The sequence below is a fragment of the Notamacropus eugenii genome, chromosome 2 (assembly GCF_028372415.1).
Source record: "Notamacropus eugenii isolate mMacEug1 chromosome 2, mMacEug1.pri_v2, whole genome shotgun sequence".
NCBI classification, from domain to species: domain Eukaryota; kingdom Metazoa; phylum Chordata; class Mammalia; order Diprotodontia; family Macropodidae; genus Notamacropus; species Notamacropus eugenii.
Window position 1 is genome coordinate 163,915,295 of NC_092873.1, and position 27,508 is coordinate 163,942,802.

The 27,508-nt window shown below is 39.0% G+C and overlaps 1 protein-coding gene across 4 annotated transcripts in view; it reads right to left on the reverse strand.

The window, feature by feature from the left end:
* BACH2 (BTB domain and CNC homolog 2) overlaps window positions 1–27,508 on the reverse strand; it is a 400,583-nt gene that overhangs the window by 158,531 nt on the left and 214,544 nt on the right. Inside the window, exon 4 of one of the 4 annotated variants that reach the window (XM_072642837.1) lies at window positions 12,182–12,334. The exons of the other annotated variants lie outside the window; for them this stretch is intronic. The gene's annotated coding sequence lies outside the window, so the exon portion shown is untranslated. The remainder of the gene's footprint in view (window positions 1–12,181; window positions 12,335–27,508) is intronic. 4 annotated transcript variants of the gene reach the window in all.

A 27,508-nucleotide genomic window follows, 5' to 3' on the forward strand; every position in this document is an offset into this window, starting at 1 on the left:
AAAAATACATCCAAATCAGTCTAGATAAGTATGATAAAAAAATCCTTCACATTCATGAAGTAGAATCAGAAATAGCTAAATTTCCCTCAAAAGAAAGATTGAGAAGTTTCCCTTCAACACTTAAGTCAATACCACTGACGTGAACCTTCTTTGTACGTTACTTTTTAGTTCTTTTGTACAATAGTGCTCAGAACTTAATAAGGAACACAATCATTTTGCCAATTCTTTTCATACTTGACCTATCTATTTGCCTTCTACACACTTCCCTCCAACACAATCATTTAACAAGTGTACCATTAAGTGAATTGACTCTATTTTTAGAGAAGGCTATCATGAGAACAGATCAGATTTTTTTAAAATGAAATTTTCTGAGGTTTTTTCCCCCTTGAGGCACAGTTTAGAGATGATAGCCTATTTTTGTTCATCTCATTTTCTCAAAAAGTTATTAGGCTTCCCTGAAACATCAATTAAAATGCTTGTGCCTCAGAGCCCTCTGCAAATCACAACAAACATGGACAGCTAGTGGTTAATGTTTGAAAGTCATTTCTGCAAAAATAATTAATACACAAAAGGCAACATCTCATCTTTACCTGTGCTGGCTCATTATCCGCAAACTAGAGGAACTGTCTCATCATCCACTGGTAATTAACAGAAAGCCTCACAGGACTACTTGCTTCTCCCAGTGTCTTGTGGCTTATGAGGCATTGATGAAATGAACAAGGCAAAAAAAACTTTTTGGGTGACAGTCCAGTATCGTCAGAACTTCTGGTATGTGTTGTAAAAACACAGGTTGTTAAGTATTATGAAAAAGTGGGTCATACATGGCTGAGATACAACCACACCGCCCCCAAATCAGACTCAGAATGACTATGCTATGACAAGGGAGGGAGGGATTTAAACAGTAGCGAAAGCAAAACTTTAATGTGGTGAGGAGTGTTTTAGTTTTTACTGGTTTAGGTTAGAGAAAGTTAATTTCAATGCCAACTACAAAGCCAACAATCTTTCAGTGTCTTATTGCAATTATATGAAAAGTATTAGTTGTTAATGTAAAGGGAAATTTGGGTACAATGTAATAAACATCCCAACGAACAGTCTTGGGGATCAAATGACACATTCTGCTACTGAATTGAATGTACTGACTCAGTCCAGTTGAGCTGACACATGAGGACCAAGGATGATAAGTAAAAAGAGCCACCATTTGCATTAGCATCTTGTCTTCAGGAGAGAAGCAGCACAACATTTCCATATAACAAGTGGAACCAGCTGGGTCAACAATTTTGATGGGCTACAGGAATACCTAACTGCTTGTAGGAAGAATGGAAACTGATCTGTTTTATCATGTGGACAATGAAATACAGCAGGAAACAGAGTTGCAAATTTTTCCAAATGGCAACATTCAATATCATCAAAGAACCTCTTACCAGTTTCATCCTCAGTACTACAGATAACAGTGGTAGAAGTTTTGGGATGTCATAATCCTACAACAAGCACACAGTTTTCTGATACATCTTCCAGAAGAATCTCCACATTTTTGGGGGGAGTCTGGTTGGTTCTTTCACATACCCTTTCTCAATTTGTTTTACAAAAACTTTAGACAAATACTGAAATCAAAATAAAAAGTAGGACCTAGCAATACAGGGTCTCCCTTATCCCCTTAATGGGTGAGAGACAGGAGAGGGACAGAAAAGGAAGAAGAGGAGAGAAGGAGAGAGGAGAGGGGAGGGGGGAGAAGAAAAAACAAGAGAGGGGAGAGGGAGGGAAGAGGGGATAAGGGAGGGGAAATATGTATGAAAAGCAGATGAGTCATTCTAGGATAGCAAAATCTGTGGGTATTAAAAGTCTCAAGTAGAAAAGCACATCAGAAAGAGAGAAAGAAAGAAGGAAGGAAGGAAAGAAAGAAAAACATGTAAAAGGAAATGGAAGAGAAACTCCTTTGGAGAGTAGAAAAAGAGGAGAAAAAAGCTGTCCATATCATAGTGCTGAAAAGGAAAGGTCCCAGTCTAATCTTGTTATGACATTCAAAGGATTGAGGGTCCTCCTAATGTTCTGGAAACTGCTGTAATGGGGAAGGGAACAGCATTTATAATGAGCCTACTGTGCTAAGGCACTGTGCTAAGTACTTCAGAAATGTTATCTTGCCTGAAATAAGCAAGTCATCTAGTATGTCTCAAAAATATTTTTGATGATGATTTTTTTAAAATTTTAGACTTAGCTAGTATGATGGGAAATAGGATATTCTGATTTCTCAAAAATTCTATATGTCATACTATACCAATGGTTCTCCACCTTTTTTGATATCATGGACCCATGTGGTGGTCTGGTAAAGTCTATGAAAATCTGAAGATTTTCTTAAATTCATGATTGAAGACAATGCTATATTTCAGTGAATTTAGTTTAGTAAATAACAAAGATGTAAAATAAGATGTGAATAAAAAACTCATGTTCATAGATCTCCAGAAATCTATCCACAGACTTCTTGGTAAGGAGGTCTCTGGACCCAATGTTGCAAACCCCTGTCCCGCAAAGATCACTGATAACTGAATCAGGGGATCATATGTTTAGACCTAGAAGGGGTCCTAGAGGCTTCTACCCTGTTATTTCTACAGATAAGGAAACTGAGGCCCATAAGGATAAAGTTACTTGTCCAATGTTACAGATAGCAAATGGAAGAGTTGGATTTGAAATGGTTCCTCTGACTCTAAATCCAGGTCTCTACATATGAAACATAATTCAATATATCTCTGATCAATTAGTAGACCCCTTAGAGTCCTATAGTGTTAAAGATCACCATTACAAATATCCATAACACTAAATGTGGGAAATGAGGAAGCAGGACTTAATAGAGATTTCTAGAGGGCAAAATGGCCAGAAAAAATAGATTTTACTTAGTCATCATTTTTGTATAATACTATGTGACCATCTTCTCAGTCACTTGGGCTTGTAACCTAAGTGACATCCTCATTTCCTCACTCTCTCTCACCTCCCATGTAGAATCCATCGTAAAGGCCTGTTGATTTTATCTTTGTAACATCTGTGTATAAAGTCCCTCCTCTCCTTGGACTTTGGTGTTCCTCGCACCAGACGTTCCATCTCTGGACTCTAGGTATTTTCACTATGCCCAAAATACTTTCCTCCTTATCTCAGTCTCCCAGCTTCTTCAAGTTCCAGCTAAAATCTTGTATTATATAAGAAGCTTTTGCTAATCCCCCTTAATGCTCATGCCTTCTTGCTATCTATTATGTTCAATTTATTTTGTATGTACCTTGTTTATGCATAATTGTTTACATGTTATCTCTTTCCATTAGTCTGTGAGCTCCTTGAGAGCAGGCACTTTTCTGCTTTTCTTTGTATTTTCTGTGCTTAGCATAGTCCCTGGCACACAGTAGGCACTTAATAAATGCTCATCAATTGACTGAAGAGGACAAAATAAGTAAATCTGTTTCGTTTTTTAAAAATACAGCTGACTTGCAAGATATTATTACTCAATAGACACTATGGAGAGATTTGGATGGACTCTGACTTTATTATTAGTAGTAATAACATATCCATGTGGACTCCTATTAAAGGGGTACATTAAGATAATATGATACTGTGCTGCCCAAACCAAAGGCTACTGGCAACATCTATGCTGCAAGTAAATAGTTTCTATATTTCTACAGGTGCTGCTGGGACTGGGAGAACCCTGCTGTCTCACAAACCTCTGGAGAGAATGTCCCTGAACTGATGGGCAGGAAGGCTCTCCACTCAACCTCTCATTCTGCTCAGATGTGCCTTGAAATACAACTCAGAATGTCAATTTACTCCTGGCAACTTTCCCAAACTAAGATGCTCATTTAGGAAAGACTATCATCGCTGCTCATTTGTTTCAATTATTCAGTCGACTTTTGATGATCCATTTGAGGGTAGATTATCTGATACACAGGTTTTAGGTCTGTGATCATAGATTAAAAGATTCAGAGATGGAAGGGACCCCGGAGGTCACTTAATTTAACCCCCTCATTTTGCATGAGCCTCGGAGATATAAGACACTTTACTCAATGACACTTGAATGCTATGTGGCAGAGCTTGGATTCAAACCAGGTTCTCCAATTTCAGATTCAGGCTTCTTTCCACTCTTCCACACTCACACTATCTCAAGTCAGTCTCTTTTGTTACTCAGCACTCTTCCAAAACAGTGATATCAGACTCAGATGAAAACAGGGGGACAATAAACTGTAATTGCACATTGACTTAAGTTTTAAAATAGAATATTATCTACGCTTTACTGCATTTTTACTTATTTTGTCAAATATTTCCCAATTACATTTTAATCTCATTTAAGCTGCACTTGGGAATGCTGTGCATCATGTGTGTGGCACCTCTGTTCTAGGCCACCTGGTCTATTATTGTATGTTCAGGGAATGCAAACTAATTTTGTTTCCAAAATATAATTATGAAAACAATCCAATTAATATATCCACAGGTGAATTGCAAAGTCAAACAATTTATTCTGGATAATCCATGTCACTGCTCCTTTCCAGGAATGCAAATAATTGAGACTCAACCCTATATTCAACGATTTTACATGCTAAATTCGAAATGCAAATATGTAAGATACGTTTTGGAGCTTTTCCAAAACCCACACGTAATATCTGAAACTTAACATCTGGCACGAAGTACCAGGTACCTCAGGATAAAGAGTAAAGCCAAGATTTCATGAATGGTGGTAAAAGTTTCCCAAGGAACACAAAAATAAATTATGTATCTTTCTATATAAAAAGCACCATTTTGAGGATATTTGTAGGGTACAACATTAAATACAGCAAAGTCTCATTTGACCAGAATATTTGAGAAACTGGATGCTATTTCTGATTGAAGAATCTTGGGAAAATTCTTTTTTGTTGAAAATGATTCTAAAATCATTATGTTGCTACCTGAGGATAATATGAGGAAATATGTAACTGCTTTTGATGGTTTAAAGGTCATCATTCTGAATATTAACTGTAATTAGTCTAAGCACACTCTGCAAATTTCTCTTTCATAGTCCCTTTAAAAAAGCAACAAAATCATTGATAGCTTTTCCTTTATACTTAGGATCTTTCTTCTAAAAGAAAATTGGAAAACTAGGAGGGTGGTAAAATCAGGCAAATGGAGAATTCTTGAGATCATTTAGTTATTGTGTTTGTATCTTTCTGGTATACTTGACCCCGTCTCCCCCCCCCCCCCCCAAACCTTTCTAGTTAGTAGAGTAAGTTTATAAATAGGCAATATAAAGTAGCAATAGCAGGAAGTAAGATTGAGAAGGGGAATTTAGAAATCCTGTACAAACTGTCCCAAAGATCAAAGGAGCATAATTAACAAATTATTTCATATGTTAACCAAAAATCACATTCTGGTCATATCTGCCAAATCAAGGGAAGCCATCTAGGCTTTCCTGTCAGGGCCTTTTGGTCCTATGATATGTAAATCTCAGATAAGTTTCAGACATCTGCAGGAAGACTGGCAGAATACTAAATGGTGCTGAAAACTTTGAGATGACGTGGGCATGTTAACTTTTAAGTTTTATCGACAACTTTGGATGATTTGCATATGTTAATGAACTACAAAGTGGTGTGGATAAGAATCTGATCCCTGCAAGATCCTATAGAAAGGAGACCCCAAATTCCTGCCCCCTGAACACTCTTTCATTTATGGGTCCATGCTGTTTGAATGCTCCCCAATCTAATCTACGGCTATGTGAGTGATTCTTCCAGCTTTTCTGCCTCCCACTCCTCCTCCCCATACCTCCTGCCTTCCTCCATCACTCCCATCCCTACCTTCACACCACCTTCCTCTCTACCCTGTCAGGGTGCTGGTTTTCTGAATTTTCCTGGTTGTAAGTCTCTCTGCATCAAGTCTTTCTACTCCAGTACTTCCTTTATTCAGTTGTCAAATTGATCTTCTTAGAGTGTGGATCTGACTATGTCATTTCCTTCTATCCCTCATTCAATAAACTCCCATGAGTGTCAATTACCTTTAGGATCAAATATAAAATTCCCTGGTTTGTAAATGCTCTTGGTTTCACCTTTCCTCTGCAATCTTCTTCCACCTTACTCCCTTCCATGTATAAGACACTCTCATCTCCTGACCCTGGGTATTTTCACTGACTCTCACCTACACCTGGGATACTCTCCTTCCTCATCACTGTCTCCAAGCCTCCTTGTTTTCCTCCAAGTTTCAGTTAAAATTCAATCTTCTGTGAGAAGCCTCTCCTGATCTCCCTTAATGCTAATGCCTTCCTTCAATCAATCATCTCCAATTTATCCAGTACTTATTTTGTCTAAACACAGTGGTCTGCATGCTGTCTTCGGTATTAGACTCACTAGATATTATTAGAGCTCTTTGCCTTATTTTTTTTTTGTCTCTCCAGTGCTTAGCACAGGCCTGACATATAGTAGGAGCTTAATAAATGCTTCTTGACTCATTTCTGAATCAGAGATTCTCAAAATTAGAAGGGTCCTTTGAGACCCTTCCAATCTAATCCAACCTCGTTGGATATTCCAAACCCAACTTGAAAGAAAAACTTCTCTACAGCATCTAGCCTTTGCTTGAAGGCCTCCACTGAAGAAGAACCCATTATCTTCTGAAGCAGGCTACTGAACTTTTGGAGTGCTCCGCTTGTTGGGAAGGTGATTGTTTTTTTTTAAGCAGCAAACCTAACCTTGTCTCTTTGGAACCCATTGCTCCTAGGTATGTCCTCTGGCATTAAGCAGAGTATATCTAATTCCTTTCCCACATGATGGCCCTTCAAACGTTTGGAAAGGGTTATCATGTCCCTGCTAATTCTTCTCTTCTCAACGCTAAAAGTGCCTTCAAGGGATCCTTAGGTGGAATGAAACTGAGGCTCTTCCACCATGTTAGCTGTTTTCCTTTGAAGGCTCTCTAACTCATCAATATCCGTTCTACAATCTGATGCCCAGACTTGAAAAGGGTGGATATAGTCTTTCTGAACTATCCCCTCCCTAGTCTTGGCCATCATGTCTCTCAATTAGCTTATTTGGCTACCTAATCATGTTAACTCAAAATGAGCTTTCAGTCCACTTAAAACCACCATATGTTTTTCAACCAAATGAAGTTGATTTTTAAACCCAAGTATAAGACTTTTACATTTGTCAGGATTAAATTCCATTCTGTTAGATTGAGTCCAGTGCTCGAGCCTGTTGAGATATTTTTATACTCTGATTCTGTTATCCAGTGTATTAACTATGCCTCTTGGCTTCATGTCAAATTTGATAAGGATGTGATCTAGAGCTTTATCTCATATAAAAATGCTAATTGGCACAAGGCTAAGCACAGATTCTTCAGCTACATGATCAGAAACTTCCTTCTAAGCTGACCTCAAACAATTAATGACAATCTTTTTCGATCCAGACACTTGACCAGTTCCAAATCCATCTAATCTTTCTATGGCATAATTCACACCTCTCCATTCTTTCCATAAGAATACCACAGGAAGAGGGAAGGGAACAAGTATTTACTAAGCACCTACTATGGGCCAGGCACTGTGCAAAGTACTTTTACAGGTATTACTTCAGCTGATCCTCACAACAACCCTGAGAAGTAGCTGCTAATATTATCTATATTTTACAGTTGAGGAAAATTCAGGAAAAACAGAGGTTAAATGACTTGCCCAAGGTCATACAGCTAAGTAAATGTTTGAGGCTGGATCTGAACTCAGGTCTTTCAGCCCAGTGCTCTATTCACTGTGCCACCTAGCTGCTTCTAGAAAGGCAGTCAAATGAGACATTGTCAAATGCTTTTCTATAATCTAAGTAAACGATACCTTCACTGTGCTAATTTGTTTATCCTAAAACTTATTTACTATGTCCTGATCAGGTTTATCTTTTTTTAAAAAAAAGTAGCCCACATATTGGCATGGGGGGTAGGTAGGTGGGACATGTTTGTGGGAGAATACTGTGAAAGGTAGACTTGCAGTCAGAAGACCTGTGTCAGATTCCTAATGCTGGGGAAGGAGGAACTTACAGTAAGTTCTGGACTTTGACCCAAGATCTTCTCCCTTAGCCTCCCTTATCTACTCAGAACTTCAGGCTCCATTTTTTACACTCCAGCAGGACTACACAACTGAGGAGGAATAGTAATCGTAGCACTAAGTGGCACCAATGCCTTTCTCCAGCAGAGTTGAGGGCATGGAGAACTTCTCTCCAAATAGGTTCACAGCATCCAGAATTCTGAATGCTTGGTTTTTAACCCCAAGTGGTCTTGAGTCTCTTGTCCTTCCATAAGTGATAGCAGTTAACACAATTTACAACAAAAAACATCACAGTATTTCTGACTATGCCAAGACCACATTTCCTGGCTCCTCAATACTCATCCTCCCATTTTAAGTATTTATTAAAGGTGGTTCAAATAAAGCCCTTTGCCTTCCTCAAACTTTACATTAGATAAAACTTGTTGAACTTTACGTGAAGCTGATTGTGGAGCATTCAACAACGCCTACTGCTTTGGGGCAGTTAGGTGGCCCACCTAGGCCTAGAGTCAGGAAGACAGTCCTCTTTATAAGTTCAAATCTGGCCTCAGACACTTACTAGCTGCGTGACTCTGGGCAAGTCCCCGTTTGTCATACGAGTTGGAGAAGGGAATGGCAAACTATTCCAGTATCTTTGCCAAGAAAACCCTAAATGAGGTCATGAAGAGTTGGATATGACTGAAAGATAACTTACAAAAAAAAGTTTAAAATCATTTACCTAGTATTCAAAGCCCTCAATATTCTGGTATCTTTTTTCCATCTTTCTTTCCCTCCCTCCCTCCCTCCTTTCTTCCTTCCTTCCTTCCTCCTTACAGCCAAACTTGATCACTCTCTACCCCCCAAACATGCCCTGCATTTTTCTCCTTCCATTCTTTTGCTCATTCTGTTCTCTATGCTTGGAATGTCCTCTCTTTCCCTGCGTGGTGAATTCCTAATCATCCTTTAAAGACTTACTCAATGCCACCTCTTCTGGGAAGCCTTTCCTGATCTGCCTACTTGATGACAGTTCTCCCCCCTCTCAGACCTCATAAAGCTCTTTGTTTTGCATTTTCTAATTCTTTATTATGTAATATGTACAATATTGTATGTTACAATAATTCATGTTTCTGTCTTAATTCCTTACATGACTGGACATCATGGGGTCCTTTATCTAAATTTTTTAATCTCCTTAGTACGTGGCACCAATAGAGAAGTGCTCATTGAATTAATGAAATGAATTGTGAGATTATTTTTTAAAAAGCACTTAGCACAGTGCTTGGCACATAGTATATGCTATATACACGCTTATTTATTCCCCTGCTTCCCATATGGCAGTGTATTGAAAGAACACACTATGCACACCTTACTCTTCATGTCCCTGAACTATCTGTCAAATTTTCCTTAAGCATGAACTATATTCGGCAGGACAAGGACTAGAGAATGGTATCTCTTTAGGTGCAAAGGCTTCCTTTGCTATTTCATTAAACTTGCTTCAAAGCTGACACAGAAGGATCCACTCCTATGAATGTTCAGTCTGACTTGAACGTGCTCAAACCAAGGGATCCACAATTAGTATCTCGTCTGGGTGACAGAATGCAGTTAACTTATTCTGGGCTTATAAGCTACATTAGGTTGTAGCTAAGAGCTTGGAGATTCAACACAACATCAATCCTGTTATTTTAATTTTCCAGTGAGGCACTCAGACACTCTTACCCAGGGACACCCAGTGAGAAAGCAATAGAACCAGGCTCTCTGCCATATTTCCTGGAGGGTCTGAAGTTCTGACTCACTCACAGAGTCACCATCTAGCTTTCTTTCCCTAAAGACAGCAGAAACAGAACAGACTCGTATCACGGGTCACTTGGACTGGGGAGTTAGATGACTTAAGATACACCTCTAAGGCTTATTACTCCCTGGAGAACTTTGGGCAAATCACTCAATCTCCATGGTTCTCAGTTTGCTCAGCACAGTGCCTGGCACATAGGAGGCATCTAATAAAGGCATACTGACTGACTTATCTATAAGATGAGGTGGTTGGGCTAGAGGGTCTCTCCAAGGTCCATTCCAGGTTCAAGATCTACGATCCTATAAAGGCATTTCAAGGCTAAGATGGCACCTGCATTGATATCCTGAAAACAAAGCCTTTTGAAACTCTGGATTAGCCATCCGCTTTTGTCTCATTTCTCTGACTTCATGGCTTCTCATTTAGCATAAGTGTTCAACTCTATTTCTTATCTTTGTGAGCTGAATAATGTGTGGCTGCTCAGAGTTTACCTAGGGGAACAAGTTTCTCTTTATGGGGGTTGGCAGGATGCAAAGCTTTCAGTACATGTTTCCAAGTGCTGTTTGGACAAGAGATTTATTTATTTATGGCAACTTCAGGAATCTCCAGGTATCTACTTGACTTTAAAATGATAGGCCTGATCACAGTCAAGTAATAAAAGGGAAGAGAAGAGAAGGGAATAAACATTATGGTGCCTACTATGTGGCAAGCACTATGCTAAAAGCATTACAAATATTATTCTCATTCGATCCTCACAACAACTCAGTGAGGTAGGCATTATTATGATCCTTATTTTACAACTGAGGCAACTGAGGCAGACAGAGGTTAAGTGACTTGCTCAGGATCACATAGTAAATATCTGAGACTGGATATCAACTTAAGTCTTCCTGACTCAAGGTCAAGTGCTCCATCTACTATACCACCAGCTGCTTCTAATAATAAAGATCACAGTGTACTTTTTAGGCAAAGGGGACTAGGCATTTCCCAAACTTCTGCTAATTAGTGTTATTATACTATGTTAATAGGGACAATGAATTCTCAGGTGAACAAATTCCCTCTCTACCAATGTAGGTCAGTCAGTACCTTGTCTTCAGTTGAATAGTCTTAGAGAAGTTAAATGACTTGTCCACAGTGACACAGCCAATATGTGGAGAAGGCCAGACTTGAATCCTGGTCTTCCTGGCTGTCTCTCTATCTGTCATACCTTTCTGTCTTACCATATTACTATATTAATACCAACTTAATTCAGTGAACTAAAGATAGAAAGTCATCATCTGTCTTCTAGCAAGAGTCAAGTACTTAACACATCTTAGTATTTTGCCAAAATCTTGAAATAAAGAGGTGGCATCTGTCTCCTATCTATGCTAGAGAAGTAGGATACCCTTCCCAAGTAGCTTTAACATTCAGTATTACAGCTTGTAAAGAAGTTCGGAAACTTTTTGGTGTGCGATTGAATGCACAGACACAAAGACAATACACGTAGATCATTGGGATTTTTTAAAAAATATTTTAACTGACCCATTCTATACTTTCAGCAGCCTGGCATGGATTCTTGCTCTGGTCAAAAAAGCAAATGTCTAATTCCAAAACATACCTGATACCATTTTCATCCTTAAAATAAGTGAGTCCTGAAAGCACAAAAAAGCTTCCCATAAAAACAAAAACCAAAACCAAACCCACAAAGAGCTGTAACTTCCCACTAGAATTAAAAATACAGGTGTGTTTCACTTTGCATGACGTATGTGCTCCTGAAAAAAAAAAATATATATCCAATGTCTATATTCAAGCTCTGTAACAAAATCATATTTCAAACACAATATGAAAGAGGAATCAATGCTATGATAACTCTTTTGTAAAGCAAATAAGCGCCTCTTCATTGACTACTTCGGATAGATCTGGATTTTCTCTCTGGAGCTTAGTTAAAACTGAGTACACCCGCAGAATGGCCTATTGTAGCCAGCAAAGAATTAAGTGGCATTTACCATGTGAAAGCAATGAAGGAAAATAATAGCAACTGTGGAGTGGACTCAACAAACATGCAGGTTGTCACTGTTTCAACCAAATCTTGAAGGTGCTTCCAGAGTTAAATCTCTTTTTTTTTCTGGGGGTGGGAAGTGGGGTTGAGATGGGGGTTGCTGTGCTACAGACATAGCTATAAATCTCTTCAAAGGGATGTAAAGCACAGAAATAGAAGAGATTTCTCCTTTTGTGAGCCTTATTTCCAACCATATTGGAGTTACAGGAACTATTAACTACATAGTCTTTTTTCTCTCTCTCTCTGAAATTAAAGCTCTTAGGATACATTTGCTAAAATGCTTTGTGGGCTTTTATTATTTTTTTCTCATTGCCAGAGAAAACATTCTTATGCTATCTTTTACTTAGTTTTCAAAAAAGAAACTGGAAAAAAAACTTACATGTAATTTTTCTACGTCCTGTGCTGGCTTAAAGTCTTACGATGCAGGGAACTGGATGAATGGAGATATGAGAAGGCTACAGCAATCCATTCAGACATGGACCCCCAAAGCTTTGTGGCACAAACTGACGATGAATAATCAATGGATCTCCTCCTAATTGGGGAGGGAAAAATCAAAGGTTAGCATAATGAAACCACCTCTTTTTCAGGTGAAATTAGTACCTTGTTTCCCCCATTCTGTTTGGGTGGTCTTTTAACCAGCTCAAAATCAATCAAGCTAGAGTCTCTGTTAACAACAACAGTAATAATTAACATTTATACAGTCCTTTAGAGAGGCAGTGTGGTGGAACAGTGGACAGAAAGCTGGACTTGGAGTTAGGATGCTCTTAGTTCAAACACAGCCTCAGAACACTTATGAGCTGTGTGATGAGGGCACATTAACCTTTCTGAGGCTCTGACAACTCCCTCTAAAGCTTATTTCCTAAGGGTTCCCCTTGTACTGAGGCAATCACAGATCCTTAATTTACTGATATAATACTTTATGATTTCTTAACAGCAGCTCTGTTAAGGTACATACAGTAGGTGGAGAGAATATTATTATTCCCATCTATACAGGATGAGGAAATAGACTCTGAAAGGTTAAGTGACTTGTTCATGACCATGTGGATTCTAAGTGTTTAGGGGCTTGTTTTTAATGAGACCTCAAAATCTGAGGGAAGTTTCTCAAGAAGCTTCCACCATGCAAGTAAGTACTCACTAGAAGCTAGGAGAAGAATCAGAGAAATACAATGTCTGATTACTTAAGGTGTTCCATCCTTTATGACTTTAAGTGCTAACTGTTAGCAAGTCTGAGCAGCTCGTGGTGACAAAGGTATGTGATGCTGTAATAAGAAAAAGAGTCAGAAGGCATAACTCAATTATCTCTTCTCTCATTCTGGTTTAAATCTTAGAACTGACTTCTTTCTGTCTATGTTCTCATTTTAAAGAGCACCACTACAAAATACCCTTAGAATGAATTATAAACAGGTGACCTACAAATAATAGACTAAAAATTACAACCCTTCATTTTTAATGACATCCTTTTTATTCTATTCTAATATTGTCAAGTTTAACTTAAATTTCTTTAAAGAGTTTGACTGCTTGAATTTGTTCCCTGCTCTTCCATCTTGAAAAGTTCCAGAGCATAGCCAAGTGCAAGTTGGCAAGACTTTCTGCCTTCCTCAACTTAATTACTTAATGGTAATGGAAATCAAGATAATTAAAATTCAGATAATTATACTCATGTAGTATTTATAAATTAAACTGAGTAAAATAATGAGTAATGGACTTGGAATCAGAGGACCTGGGTTCAAATCCTGCCTCTGCCACTTACTATTTATGTGATTTTAAATACATAACTTAAATCTTTCTGGGTCTTAGTTTCCTCACCAACAAAATCTGAGCCCAGCTTCAAGTTTATTCTAGAAGAATGTTTTCCTGTAATATAGAAAAAGAAAAGAAAACAAGTCTGGTTAGACTTGTTCTATGTTAAATTCTTTATACAGAGAGCTGAACACTAAGTTTTGTCCAGTAAGGCAGGCTAAAGATGATAATCATACTGAACTTGTGATTTTATTGATTTAGGGAACTCCCAGTGAAGAAACTCTCTTCAATCAGCAACTGCTCTGCAACTTATAGTCTTAGAGAGCTGACTAGCCTTGAGAGGTTGAGAAATTTGCCCAGGGTCATACAGTCAGATTGTTTTCATAGTCTGTACTTGAACTTCACCTCTTTCTGATTTCAAGGTCAGCCCTCTATCCACTAGGCCATGCTGCTTCTCAAAAAAGACAATAAAGAGCTAAAAAGCAAGACCTTATTAAATTCAACAAACATTGAGGGACTGCTATTTTTCAAGATGGAGCTAAGTGCTATAGGGATGGAACAAAGAGATATTTCCAGATCCTTCCATGGAACTGAAAATGTCTAAGTCTTTTCACCTTGGACAACTCCATCCTTAAATCATGAGGGCAATGGCTCTCATGGGCTCACTTGGAAAGTTTATGGACATGGAAAACAGGGGGGAAAGACAGGAAGAGATGTTACTGCATAAGTGAACTATCATACAAAATTACATGAGAGGTATGAATAAAGTGTGATGAAAGAAAGAAAAAAGGATAACTTCCCATAAAGGGAACCAAAACGTGCTTCAAGGAAGAGGGCATTTGGATTTCAATAGGAAGAGATGTTCGAGGAAAGTCATTTGGCATTGAGGAAAAAGAATGAACAAAGGCATGGAGGTTGGAAAATAGGGGCATATGTTTAGGGTGCATTTTGTAGATTTGGTAAAAAAAAAAGTCACTATTAATTACTGTGAATCTGTAGTCTAGGGTTAGGAAAATAATAGGTAATGTTATAAAGATGATTGGACTTGGGTTCAGAAGACTTAGACTTGAGATCCCATTCTTCAACATAATTAACCTTATGACTTTGGCCAAATCATTTCCTAACTTTTCTAAACCTCAGTTTCTTCATCTGTAAGAGAGTTGGCTTAGATGAGCTCTCATTCTAAATTTCATCCTCTCAGCTTCTATTCAGGCTACAAAGTTATAAACCATAAAACTCCATATAAACCTATGTGAATTATCAACAATGGCAGTACTAGCAATAATAAATACAGAATTATACTAACAGTACTGTAGAACCTAAGTGCCATGTGAAGAATATTTCTTGGGAAAAAATGTATTCAGATTTCTGACTTGCGCTGTCAGGTAAAAGTCTCTCTCCACTGCAAGTGATCCACAGAGGTTCCAGCAAAATGGGTGCAAGGGCTGCAGGCTTTCCAGGATGGTGTCTTCAGGAGCAAGGACCAGGGCTTCTTAGCCTTATTAGTATGACTTGGTGTGACTCCCAGATTGGCTCCTTTCTTTCCTTTACCTGGTCACTGTCATTGGACTCATCTACTTCCCTCTTTGCTGTCCTCTATTCCCCTAAGCTAACCTTCTCTTCTGGGAACCCTAGAGACCAAAAAAATGTCTTAGAGTTTTTCCCCTATAACTGAAACAACCATACAAGTCCCCTGGGGTTTTCTAAGGTTTTTCAGATTTGTTAACAATAAGATACAGAGAACCACTACATCTTGAAAAAGTTATTCCCTGTCCTCCTTCACTTGGCATGCCTAGGAAAAGACAAAAGACACAAAGGTGATACAGGTGAGTCTCTGAGTATTTAAAAAAAGCTCAAGTGAAATTTATCTACTGTCCAGAGGAAGCTCTAGGGTTAATTCTGCCAGTTCTGGGGTTTTGTCCCAGAATGAAACAGGGAAATGCTATGAATTGAGGTGAGGCAGGAAGGTGAGTTCCTGGAGCTATGTGGCTGGGATAGTTATTCCCTGGCAACTGTTTGTCCAAAAAAGATATGCATGTGCGTATCTGTCTCTCTGTCTCTCTCTCTCTCTCTCTCACACACACACACACACACACACACACACACACACACACACACACACACACACATTCTCTCTCTCCCTCCCACATACACACGATGGGCATTGTTGGTCAAGGCCTACTTGTATATAAAATACAATAAAAACTTATTTGTATTTAGTTCATCAACACACCAGCCTCAGTACTGGCTACTTATGCTACTTGATAATTCAAATATCTACACATAAAATAGTGATTTCTAAAGTACTTCACAAGTCTGTTCTCTAGACAAGGCATAAAGTTATAAAAAGTTTCATTTATGTCACTGAATTGTTTAACAAACAAATAGAGCTAAAGTATTTAAGGCTTAAGACCCCCCCTCCCCAAATTATCAGAATATCCTAACTTGAAAGGTCCATATTATTGAGATTTTATTATGTGTGAGGGACTTTCACAGAGAAGATGGTGAACAGCTCCAAAGTAACTGAGGATGGGTCAAAGAGAAATAGGAGTAATGTAAATCTCCTATCAAGTCATGGTGCCCTTTACAAAATGTGTACATTGAATCACCTCCTAAGTCAGAAGAAGCCAAACATGGACATACATCACTGACTGACACTACTTGCTTACCAAATTTCTTTACAGAAGAAAGGAAGAGGAGGCAGAAAAATGGCCATGACAGGGATCTTTTATTCAAGCTCACAGATGTTTTAAGCACCTACTATTTGTAGAATGGGGCAGCTAGGCAATACGGTGGAGAGAGGGGCTGAATCTGGAGTCAGGAAGACCTGAGTTCAAATCTGATTTTAGACACTTACTGTGTGACCCTGGGCAAGTCACTTAACCCTATTTCCCTCAGTTTCCTCATCTGTAAAATGAGTTGGAGAAAGAAATGGCAAACCACTTCCAGTATCTTGGCTAAGAAAACTCCAAATGGGGTCATGGAGAGTCAGACACACTACTGAGATGACTCAACAACAGCTACAGGAACCGTAGGGGAAGATACAAATCAAACATCCAATCAATTAGCATTTGTTAAGTATTTATTATGCGCCAGATAGTGAGGACACAAAAACAAAAGTGAGACAATTCCTGCCCTCTGGGAAGCAGTGAAGGGGAATACCTCTTCACAGATTACCTAAGTATAGGATTTTTGATCACTTTAGCCATGGGGCACAGACTGTTCAAATGTTGAAATGTTGGACGTTAGGAACAGTTAGTAAGCAGGTCTGCCTGAAGTAAAGAATGCATGAAGGAAGTAATGTGTCTTCAACCTGCCAAGAAAAGCTGGAATCAGAACGTCAAGGCTTCTAAATGCTAAACAGAGGTTTTTTTACTCTATTCTAGTGACAATGTGGAGCCAATGATGCATCTTGGACGGGAGAAGTGACATATTCAGATATTCATGTTAAGGATATCACTTTGGCATCTGTGTGAAGGATAGATTTGATTGGGGAAATATGAAGGCCAATTAGGAGGCTATCACAAGTCTTGGGGAGAGGTGAGGAGAGTCTGATCTGGGGTAGTTGTGGAAATAAGTGAAGAAAACAGGGACAAGAGATGTGCAGGGGGTGGGAATGGAAAGACTGTAAAGATCCCACATCATTATCAAAAGAAATATAATCACCTTCTGTTTATTCATAGGCTGCTTCTAGCCCAGCAAGCATTTTATTTCCCTCCTTTAAAAAAAAAAGTGCTCTTGCTTCTCGGTCATTTCCCTCCTCATTAGCCTATCCAGCAGAAAGGCAGAAAAAGGGGGAAAATGAATAAGAAATCTAATCAGACAACCTTGCTACATGTTAGCAGCTCTGGTAAAAGGTCTGGTGGGGAGAATGCTGGAAGTATTGACTCATCAGTTCCCTTCACACCTTAATGAGGTTTAGAATTGTCTGTGAATTTCAATGATCTATTCTAGTCTTCTCCCATGGTTGCCATGATAACTGTGAGTTTGGCTATAAGTCCCCAGCCTCAACCTTTACATTGTTCTGTCACCATAATTCAGGGAGTCTACAAGGAGAAGCAAATCTAATTCTTTTTTTTAAAGCCATTCTAGTTTGTGGTAAAACTAATTGAAAAGACTATGTGCTGACACAAGGAAGTCTTTGCCGGTCTTTGAACAAAAGGATGAAAGCTGAAATTATTGCTGTTTAAGGGGATTTTTTAAAAAGGACATGTGACAGAGAAATAATAATAGCCCACAAATATAAATATAAACTTCTACACAGATACGGAGCTCTACGGCTCACAAAGTGCTTTAACATACATAGCTTCGTTTGCTCCTCGAGACAACCTTACAAGCTTAGGCGCCTGGTACACAGTAAGCACTTAAAGGATGCTTGTTTCATACCTTCCTTCTAGACAGAGAGTGGGGCAAATGTCATTCTTATTTAATGGTACTTAAGTGAACTGAATTGCCTAAGGTGACAGCGCTTCCCCCACATGGCCTCCTAAAACCTGCGTAAACCTCAAAATTGTTTTTTTCTCTAAATACTAAACTCTTCTTGGAAGAGATAATTGATAACCATCACTAAGAAAGTGTGGACCATGGCCCATATGTTAAATTTCTACCCACAGTTATTAAACTCTTGTTTTTTTTTTTTTTATTTCTATAGACCTAGATCATTGGATGGAAAATGGGGCATCAGGATTTTTATGACCTAAAATAACAGCTGAGAATTTTCCTACAAGTAGCACAAATGCACTTGGTGCTCTCCTCTGTCTGTCTCTCCCCACTCCTCTGTCTCTATCTCTGTCTCTCTCGTATCTTTCTCACTTTACATGACCTATTTGGTTTAATTTCTGAAGAGACAAAGAAGGAAGAGGGTTTAAGAAAATAGGAAATGAGTAAAATAAACTTTCTCTATCAACTACACTTTGAAGGAAGAGCTATTTACAACCAAAAGGTTTAAAGCCTTAAAAGCCTTGAAGCCAAAGCCAAAAATGCATCAAGGAGTTGGATTGTTCCCTTTAATTTATGGTGTTTCTGGGAAACCAATATAGCATTTTCTTGTAACTTGCTACCAAATTCCTCTCCTATAGAATACAGTCTAATGTTCTTGTTTGATTGTGACATACATTACAAATGAAATTGATGATGATAATGACAGCAAAAGATTTCAGGCTTTACAGAAACTCATGAAGCAGCTTAGGTAGAGGACAAGATTTGCAGTTAGGGGGCCTTGAGTTCAAATCATGCCTTTCACACATGACTAGGAGAAGATGCCACTCCTTCAGAAGCCTTACTTTCCCTCTCTTTAAAATGAGGGTGATATTATTTGTAGTACTTTTCTAAAAGGCCTCATGTAAGACTCCAATGAGATGTGTATAGAGATGCTCTATATTATAAAGTCTAATAAATGATACTATGATGATAGATAGTGGGCAAGAAACACGGCAAGACAAGAGGAAATGCTCTTTCTCTCTCTCTCCCTCTTCTCTGTCTCTGAGAAAATGATTTCTTTGACTCTTCAGAAGGATCCAATCAATTTCCAAAATGGAAAAAAATCCCACACCAGATACCCTCATACCCAAACTGCACAACCAGCATTTATAAGACCAGCTAGAATCCTGGATTCTCTCATCTAAAAAAAACATGCTTGGAATAAACCCACTCAGCTTCACTGCTGAACTACAATCTGTGAACGAGGCATGTTACCAAAATAAGAAATGTGTCATTCGAGAAAAACTCCTTCCCTTCAAAGTCACTGAATATCAAAGAAGAAAAATATCACTTAGGCTAAAAAATATAAACCATCTACAGCAATAAGACGATTACATTTACATTTTGCGTTCACATCTTCTCCATCTCTGCCTCATAACAACCCTGTGAAATAGGTAGGGAAGATGAGAAAACTCAGAGACACTCAATGACTAGAGAGGCAGCACGCAGAATAGGCACTGAACTGGGAATTGGGAGACCTGGATCCTTGCCTTCAAGCAGCAATTTGCTAATTCCATCCCAGTACTTGTTTGCCAGGGATCCTTTTTTTTCTCTCTAGGGATGAGGATTGGACTTCCTGGAAATGAGAGGATGCCTGTTCCAGCACAGGTTGGATTAGCTGACCTGTTAGGTACCATTCCACCTCAGAGATTTTGTTGTTCATTTGTTTCAATCATGGCTAAATCATTGTGACCCCATTTTCTTGGCAAGGATACTGGAGTGGTTTGCCAGTTCCTTCTCCAGCTCACTTTACAGTTGAGGAAAGTGAGGCTCACTAAATAGAGAAGTCATGGTCATACCATTAGTGTCAGTAGAGAGATTCAGACTCAGCTTCCCATCTCCAAGTCTGGTCTCCTTCACTATGTGTACAGTCTCACCCTTCTTGCCTTTGTGTCCTGCAGGGTACCATTCTCTGAAACTGACATCACCCCATTCTCTAGGCCCAGATTTCCACTACCTTTCTACCTTGAAGAAAGTCATAAACATAGGCCACAATGATCCTGGGATAAGAAATCAGGTTATGGATCCTTACTTTTTCCTTTTTGCTTTACTTCAAAGGGCAGGTGACTTTAATGGTGTGAGTAATTCTTCTACTGATGTACATCACTATTCCTTCATGGCCAGAAGCATGGCTGCCAAAGGATGGCTTTTTTGATCTAAGGAACTCTTATCACTCTAGTATGGAGAAGGACTAGATAACCCAGCAGAGACATGGTGCTCAATACATTAGCTTAACTTGGATAGAAACCTGAGATTAAGTTAGAAGTCCTGTTTGTTGGATCTGGATTGCAGCAGGAGGCAATACCATCCTAACTTAGTCTGTATCTAGAACTGGGTCACCAAAGATGCATGTGATGAGTAGATGCAAGAAATGGGATGTCTACTTTTCAAAACTGGTCCTATACTCTGTAGGAGAGATACCTCCCATTTTTTGCCATTTAAGACACTCTACAGGCCTGTTAAAAGGAATTTTAAAGGAAAATCTATGGTTGCTTTCTTTTGCCCTTTTTGTATTTGTTTTCTATTTGTATGTATAGCTTTTCTAAAAATGGACTCGTCCTTGAGAAGAGGGGGTCAGACTATATGTTATACAAAACAGTCAAATTAGTGTAAACATTATATCAAGATGAAATTGGGAGCTCTGCTTTATCTCCTGACTAGTCTTAGACTACTAGTTTTAGCCATGGGTAACAATCTTATTTAAAGTTGGGTTTGAAAAGAAACCACCCACAGGTTAATAGTCTTTTGATATCTACAATTCAATTCCTGTATGTATATTATACATAAGCAAAATCATTATAGAGGAAAAAGACTCGTCTTCTCCCTCTGCCACTTACTATCCATGTGACTTTACTTAACCCATCTGGGATTCACAGTTTCCTCATCTGTGAAGAGAGAGGGTTGGATGAGAAGGCCCTGAAGGTCCAACAAGCTCTAGGAAGTAAGGAAGGGAGTAAACAAACTTTTCTATTAAGTGCCTAGAATGTGCTGGGCACTGCTAAGAAGGTCTTCACAAGTATGTCATTTGATCATCACAAGAACCCTGGGATATAGGTGTTTTATGATTCCCCATTTTATAGTTGAAGAAACTGAGGTCGACAGAAGTTAAGAGACTTACCTGGGGTCACACACATTGGATAAGGCCATTTCCAGTCCTGGATTCAGGAAGACTCCTCTTCCCGAGTTCAAATTTTGCCTCAAACACTAACTAGCTATGTGACCCCAGGCAAGTCACTTCATGCTGCCTCAGTTTCTCTTCTGTAAAATGAGATGGAGAAGGAAATGGCAAACCACTCCAGAGTCTTTGCCATGAAAACCCCCAACAGAGTCATGAAGAGCTGGACATGACTGAACGACAACAAATAAATACTCTTAGTGATTCCAGGCCCTCTATCCATGGTGCCATCGAGCTGCCTTTAGCTCTACGATCCTATGAAATATCTGTGTGTGTAAATATATTATGAATGTGTATTAGAGTGTAAATTCCTTGAAGACAGAGACTGTCTTTTGTTTCTTTTTGTATCCCTGGTGCTTGGCAATGCTGTGCCTGGTACATGGTAGACATTTAATAAACATTTGTTGAAGTGAATATATATTATATATTTGTACATATGTGTGAGTGTATATATATATATACACACATACATACATACATACATACATATATACACACATACATAATAGAACACACACCTCTATTTTATAATGATTATAGTAGAAAGGGCACTGAAAATCAGACCTAGGATTTCAGCCCAATCATTAATAAGCTGTGGGAAAATGAGGGAAGTTGCTTCACACCCCTTGAGCTCTAGTTTGTACGTTTCTAAAATAGAATTCATAGGACTGTAAGGGACAGGGTGTCCCATACCTCTCAACTCTAATTAATATAATGGACAATATGTTCTACACACTGATACCTGTGAGATTGCCTCTTTGATTGATTTACAGAGTCAATCAGCCATGGACATAACACTGGGTGTGAAGAAAGCCTGGACATCTCTATTGAATCAATCAGCCTGAGGTGTAAATTAGGTACAAACTGAATGAAAGAAGATGATACCATATAGGAAATGTCTTTTGGTTGGTTGAAGGAAACCAGTCACGTGCTTTGGGGGCTGAATAAAACAAGAAAGTCCCTTAGGGTTCTGTAATTCCCTGCCAAGATCTCAAGAAGGAATAGCTTGGGGACAGAGGGCGAGGAGAAAGTTCCTGTCTCTTTCTCTTGACTGGATGACAACCTTGTGAACTTCAAAGGGTGTGAAGATTGGGACCCCCTTCAGAGTAGGTGGCAGTATCCTTAGAAGAGCAATGGCTAACAGCAAGGTTTGTAGTAAGAGCTGAGGACAAATGACACTACGAGGAAAGGAAGTTTCAGAACACATTTGGAGAACCCAGAAAATAGCTACACACACCTCAGGGAGTTTCATGAGGATTCCATGAAGGGAGAAAAGGGCTTCCAATTATGAGAAGTAATGAATTACCCTTTTGAAACATTCCCTCTGAACTTGAGCCTACAGGTCCTAGAGACCTTGCATGTATAAGGGAAGAATGTGTCACAGATTTTTGGGGGGATGTTTTTGTACTGTTGATAACTGCACCAACTAGTAAACCTTTCTAAAAGCTACTTAAGTATGACTAACTGATAATCAATGGGGAATATATTAGATGGGGGCTTGTGAGTAACAATCCAGCCTCTATCCTTCCCCTAAAAGCATGAGGGGCATGGTAGACGCTGCCCCCTGGGGACCAAGGTATTTTACATAAGATGCATCATGTAAGGCATCATTCTTATTACATGTGATTGGGTCCTTCAGTTCCTAAAGACTAGAAACTCTATGAACTCCATACAGCCTGCTGAGGTGACAGTTCTTCCTGGGGTAGGTTGCCAATTGGGGCTAGGGTGTATGCTCAGCTCCTACACATATAATTTTCAACAATTATTTTAAAAAATCAAATTAACAGGTTACTTTGGTACTATGACAATTTAGATATTTCAATTTTATCATTTAAAAAAAATTAAGGCCATCCTATTTTAATGGTGTTTTATGAATTCAGGTTGCAAAGCTTCATTGTAGTCCAATGTAGGGCTGCAATAAACAAAGAGACCAGAGACCACTGAATCAGGCAATTCTAAATGAGTCAACGTCTTTGAATGTTCAGACTTCAGGATAATACTTCTTATCCCTATTTTCTCAATTTCTCCATCCCATTTCAGATTGTCTCTTTTAGCAACACATTAAAATGGCAAGAGAGTGAAACACAGTCCTTCAAATAACTGTTTTCTTTTTTTTCCTTTTTAGTAAAACTTTCAATGTGTTCACTACAATTCTCTCTAGGGAATATGGGTAAGGATATACATGACGTTACACTAAGCCTGAAAGCACTGCCTTTTCATTTCTTCACACTTACTGTTAGAGAAACCCGGGGAAAGTTTAAAAAGATATTTGAAGAATTAGATTTAATTTGCTTGTAAGTCAATCCTCACTTCCCAGATTTAGGTAATGATCTGCATGCAATTCCCTTTTATACAAACTTCAGTTTACTTAGAAGAAAAAGCCATCGGGGCTAGCACTCTTTAGTTGAGAAAAAGGAAATAGTATTTAATTACAGCAACAGTCACACATCTTAAGAATGGATCTCCAGCTGCAAACAGCGGGCAGGGAAGCTTTTGTGTCAAATCAGACATGAAATGATCAGGTTTCTAGAAGGTTCTTCTGGGCCTGAGTAATGCTGTTTGCATGCTTTCACCCAAAGCTGAGTTCAGCTAAGACTTTCTTGGGAGTGCTAATGGGGATTTGACTAGCAGAGCTCTATTTGCCCTCCTCCAGAAAACTACAGGTAGAGGTATTTTTATCTATATCTAAATCTAATACCAAAAAGAGAACTTCAAAGAAGCCTTGCTCCCAAGTCTAATGAAAGAAAAAGAAAAAAGAAACACTCTTCAGACTTGTGGTGTTCCCCTGTGTCTTCCTATTTGTTATCAACATTTTCCTATCTCCTCTCCTCCCACTCACCCCCCACCAATATTTTTTTAAACTACTGTGTGTCATTCAGATTTTCAAGGGAAACAAAACACCGTGGTGGTGGTGGTGGGGGGAAGGTGAGACGGAGTTCATCCTTCTGTCTCAATCTGAAACTGGGCAGGACTTTCCTAACTTTAAAAGAAACAGGCATACCAAACAGAAGGGCCAGAGTTAAGCCATTTCCTTCCATATCATCCGCAGCTCCTATGGCATCTCCAATGGGAAGCTATCATTTATACCCATAATTATTGTCACTCTCTTCCTAATCCTCTAATTATAATATTATGTTCTTATCTCTTTACATGCTGTATTCCCCTACCAGGAAGCTAGATGGATCAGACTGCTGGGCTTGGAGTCAGGAAGACCTAAGTTGAAATTCGGGTTCAAACACTTATGAGTTGTGAGACCCTGGACAAGTCATTTTTAAACCCTCTTTGCCTTGGTTTCTGCATCTGTAAAATGAGCTGGAGAAGGAATGACAAACTCCTTTAGTATCTTAGCCAAGAAAACTCCAAATGGGGTCATAAAGAGTCGGACGTAATTGAAAATGACTAAAGAACAACAACAATCCCTTTAGTAGAATGTAAACTCCTTGAAGGCAGGGACTTCAAAAAAATTTGTCTTTACACAATGTTCCTAGCTAGCACAGTGCCTTGGACAGTGGGTAGAATTGCTAGATGAGAGGCTGACCATCGTGTGTAAGTTTTTTCAGTGTACCAACCTGAGTGAATACCGGTGATACTACTGAGTTACCTTGACCTCCTAGGTTTAAGACCACACACTGGTTTTTCTTATGGTTGACATTACTGATTTGCAGGACTCTTAATCTTCTGCCTACCTACACATACATCATCATACCCACCACCATCATGGACTTCCACCAAATTTTACTGGAAAATGAATTATACACCAAGAAATTAGGTAAGGGCTCAAAACTTAGACCACAAGCTGACTGTATAGGATAAAATCACATCCCAAAGATTTTACTCATTCCCGAAGCTACAGATGACAGCTTTAGATCTCAATGTGTGGAAAAGTGTGAATGGAACAAGAGTCCTTGTTATTATCTATATGTGCTAAAGGTAATTGCCATGAACTTTTAGAATTGTGATGTTTATAGTCAGAAAGGTTTTTAAAAAGAGAAGAAACAACAAGTATCAAATACTACTTTTAATGAACCACACTGAAGGGGATCACTAATCTCACTGACAATTGAGATTAAACAATAAACCAAGGGATTATTTTTATCTATTGTAGGGAATCTCAGAGCCTGGCAAATCTTTTCTTTTTTTGTCTTTGTGGCTTAGAGAATGAGTGCTAGGAAATACAAATTAAACAACACCAAAAAAGTTAAATTTCATTCTCTCAGTTAAAAAAATTATTCTCTTGAAAGTTACCAGGGATCAATGGTCTCTCACTCGTCATCCTTCTTGACCTTTCTTCTGCTTCTAACACTGTTGCTCACCCTTTTCCCCATAATACTTTTGTCTAGGACTTATTGTGACAGCTCTCTCCTGGTTCTCCTTCTACCTGTCTGGCTGCTGTCTCTCAGTGTCCCTTTCTTGATGTTCAGTCAGGTCATGCCTACTAACTGTGGCTACACCCCAAGATTGTCTTGTGCTCTCTCCTTTTCTCCCTCTACTATTTTATTTGGTATATTCATTAGCTTCCACGGAATTGATTATCATCTCTCTGCAGATAATTTTCATATTTATCTAGACTGAACTTGTCTCTTGACCTTCAGTCTTGCATCTTCAACATTCTGTTGGGAAATATCTAACTAGATGGTACCCTCTTCTACTACCTTTTCTCCAGATCACTGCCTTATCATGGTGGAGGGGTTTATGTAGCTCAATGAAATCATGAATTATGCCATGCAGGGCTACTCAAGACAGATAGGTCACAGTGGAGAGTTCTGGCAAACTCAAAGAAATTAATTCAAGCTATTCACTGGAAGGTCAAATACTGAAGCTGAAGCTGAAATACTTTGGCTATATAATGAAAAGATGAAACTCACAGGAAAAAACCTTGATGTTGGGAAAGATTGAGGGCAAAATGAAAAGGGGGTGGCCGAGAAAGAGATGGATAGGCAGTGCCATGGAAACAACGAACATGATCTTGGACAGACTTTGAGAGATAGTGGAAGACAGAAAGGCCTGGGGTGCTATGATCCATGGGGTCGCAAAGAGTCAGACATGACAGTACCAAACTGGATGGGGCACATAAATATTTCAGACTCAACATATCTAAAGCTGAACTTGTTACCTTTCCCCCAAAAACCCCCACCTCCTAACTTCCCTGTTATTGTCAAGAGCATCACCATCTTCCCAGTTACCCAGGCACAAAACTAGGTGTCACCCTTGAATCCTCACTCTCTTTCACCTTCCATATCCAATAAGCTGCAAATTCTATTAGTTCTACCTTATCACCATCAATTGTATATGTCCCCTTCTTCCCCCTGACACTGCAATCATCCAGTGCAAGCCTTTATCACCCCCTGCCTTCTGGCTGGTTTCCCTGCCTTCATTGTCTTCCCCACTCCATTTCATTCTTCATTCATCTGTCAAATTAATCTCCCAAAACTGCAGGTTTGACAACATCATCCTCCTTTTCCCCAATTCAGTAAACTCTGGTGGCTTCTTATCACCTCCAGGATCAAATATAAAGTCTTCTAAGCTCTACATCATCTGGCTCCTTCCTACCTTTCGAGGCTTCTTTCACTTTATTCTCTTACATGTACTCAAGTGACATTGGCCTTCTTGCTGTTTCTCATCTAATCTAAGACTTTCTGTCCTCAGACTGTCATTTTCACTGGATGTCCCCTTTCCCACAATCCCCTCCTTCATCTCCATTTTTAACTTTCTTCAAGCCTCAGCTAAAGTACCACCTATGTAAGAAGTCCTTCTTGACTCCCCCTTAATACTATAACTTCCCTCCATTGACTGTCTCCAAGTTATCCTGTATATGCCTCCTCACTGACTGATACTTCAAAGATGCTGTCAAAAGATCATTACAATATTGTACTCTAACATAGAAAACCTGTAATGTTATTTCCCTTAAAGCTATACTCCCGTGGACCCATTTTCTGATGTTTGGTATAAGAATACCAAAGGAAGAGATGATACAACCACAGATTTAGGGCAAAAAGGGGGCCTCATCCATCATTTAGGGCAGGACCCTCAGCTTCTAGAAGAAGGAACTTAAGTCCAATGGCACAAAATGACACAAGCCATAAGTACCAGAGGTAGGATGTGAATCTAGCACCTCCAGTGTCAAATCCTGGATTCTTTTTACTATGATGCACTGTGCAGATTCATAGGACTGGTTATGTCCTACGGATGGAAGATGCTATAATCGTGAACCAAAAAATATTCTCAATGAAAAATGTACTCTAAGTCATCCAATAGAACAATACAAAGAATTTCTAAAGGACTGATCTTATGAACTAGCAACATCTGCTCTCA